Source organism: Diachasma alloeum, unplaced genomic scaffold, assembly GCF_001412515.2.
Source record: "Diachasma alloeum isolate Michigan unplaced genomic scaffold, Dall2.0 Dall_scaffold_00185, whole genome shotgun sequence".
Taxonomy (NCBI): Eukaryota; Metazoa; Arthropoda; class Insecta; order Hymenoptera; family Braconidae; genus Diachasma; species Diachasma alloeum.
The window spans coordinates 1692832-1695326 of record NW_021680351.1 but is presented as its reverse complement, the minus strand read 5'-3'; the positions used below and the strand labels follow the sequence as shown (position 1 = coordinate 1695326).

General features: G+C 43.4%; 1 protein-coding gene across 1 annotated transcript in view; it reads right to left on the bottom strand.

Annotated features, from left to right (window-relative positions):
- LOC107048165 (lachesin) overlaps nucleotides 1-2495 on the bottom strand; it is a 20940-nt gene that overhangs the window by 17456 nt on the left and 989 nt on the right. The gene's annotated exons all lie outside the window — the stretch shown is intronic.

Here is a 2495-nt window from a genome sequence, read left to right as displayed (position 1 = left end):
CCATCACCATCTCTATGGTTAAATTTCACCTTCACATTCAGAGGGGTGCACCAGTCTGCTGAGAATCACGTTGGAAATTTTCATTTCCATTCTCGTGGTGAGACACAAAAACCCCAGGAGAATTGCTGGGGAAAAAAAATCACTCCAACTTTTCTTTTTTGCGATAAAATAAAAATAATTTCAAATTGCAGTCGGAGAATGTCTTCTTGGTATTATGCTCGTGGGGACGGGGTAATGGCTGATTTTACTATCGAGGAAATTCTGATGGCAAGATGAAGTCCAAGTATCAATACTCTGGCTTATTTACTTCGACAATGAAATCTCCTTTTTCTCTAGATCTACTCTTCTGGGTTTTAAACTACTTTAGCGTCCTTTGATGGTTACTCCCTGTATTTTGCATTGGGGATGGGACTTTGATGATGTCTCGGGGAAGGGAGAATGGTAGAGAAATGGACATGAACAATGAAGTATGGATTTCTTTTATCTTTCGGTGTCGTAAAATGGTGCATCGACTTCTGGGGATATGACATTGGGATACGGAATGGTGATAAGGGTTTGAATCTGTTGCAATGTCCGTGAAAGTCAGAATGGGATATGGTTGGGGTCTAAAGGGGTCAAAGTATGGTGGGTTTCGCATTGTGTGGGGGTCAGAATTACATATGACATATTTTCAACGGTCATGAGGATTTTGCAACAGGGGGGCCGAGCCCCCTCGACCCTCTTTGAGCCGTAATTTTTGAAGATCTGAATTTTATATGCTTTATGAATTAATTTACAAAAGCCAGAATCTCAATATCTGGTATTGGTAAGGAGCTTGATGAGGTTCAGGAAGGCCGTGAGGGTCAGGAAGGTTATGTAGAGGGCCTATTGGGATCATGTGGCGGTTACATGGAGGTCTTATTGGAGTCATATGGAGGATCATGAAGATAAAACATGGGGGGCTGAGGTATTCGTGAGGAGCTTGATGAGGTTCAGGAAGTCCATGAGGGTCAGGAAGGTTATATGGAGGTCCTATGGGGATCATGTGGCGGTCACATGGAGGTCTTGTTGGAGTCATATGGAGGATCATGAAGATAAAACGAGATGGGGGGCTGAGGTATCTATAAGGAGCTTGATGAGGTTCAGGAAGTCCATGAGGGTCAGGAAGGTTATATGGAGGTCCTATGGGGATCATGTGGCGGTCACATGGAAGTCTTATTGGAGTTATATGGAGGATCATGGAGATAAAACGACATGAGGGGGCTGAGGTATTCGTAAGGAACTTGATGAGGTTCAGGAAGGCCATGAGGGCCAGGAAGGTTATACGGAGGTCTTATGTGGATCGTGTGACCGTCACCTGGAAGTCTTATTTTATCATGTGGGGCATCATAAGGATAAAATAACAGGAGGGGGGCTGAGCCCCCCAATCTTGCATGATCCATAGTTTCTAAGAATGTAAATCGTATATATTTAATACATTTTTAAGAGTTTGAAACTCATGATTCAGTATTAATAAGGAGTTCGATAAGGGTCGGAAAGGTCGTAATAAAGATTTGATAAGCGTCAGGAGGACTATTGAGGCTACATGGGGGTTATTTGAAGGTCTTACGCGAGTCATAAGGTTATATAAAGATCATATGAGGGCACGAATTCCTCCCAAAAAACGTCTTTCAACATTTCCTCTTAAAAACAATTAAACATGAAAAAAAAATTCACTGCGTCTTCCTTCAAAGAAAAAACTATACTCCTAACCCGTTAAAAAACTTCTTATCCCCGAGGCAAACTCTTCATCCCCCTGAATATTCCACACTCCTGATCGCCCACCAAATCCCCCATTAATTAAAAACCTCTCGACCGCCTTCCGACTATGAAAAAAAAACCCACGATCCACAGAGAAAAATCATTTCAAAACTTCGATTGCTCCTTTTTTCCCCGCGTCTAAAACGAGTCTTAGATAACTACTCCCCTCTCCCCTCCCCTCACTCTCCCCCCACAGAAGAAAAATGTGGAAAAAATCTGGCGGAAGTGTCCTAAAAAAAATAGAGAATCAAAGATAAAAGTTTTCACAAGTTGTGCCCAGTGAGATTCTTCACATGACGTTCTCTCTCCACCACTGAATAAAAATGTGTAGAAGTGAGTGCGACTTGTGCCATCTCCTTGGCATACGGTACATCCTAAGGAGGAGTGGGCGTGTCCTATACTTTGAACTGTGTGAGGGAACACGTTTGGGGGGTTGGTGAGGGTGAGGGGGCGTGAGGAGTGAAAAATAGAGAAAAAATATATAAACACATGTGCACACAGTGCAGATTTTCTTTCCGATATAGATAGGGAGACGAAGGTAAAAGGTAAAATGAGGGCGTCGCAGTGGATGGTACCCCCTGCAATGGCTCTGCACAGAGGGTAATACATTGTCGGACCCAAGGGGTTTGTAGAATCCACTTAAATCCACCATGATTTAGTTAGGCTCCCTCTGTACATTCACGCTGGTACATGTACATTGTGCCGGGGGGGGGGGG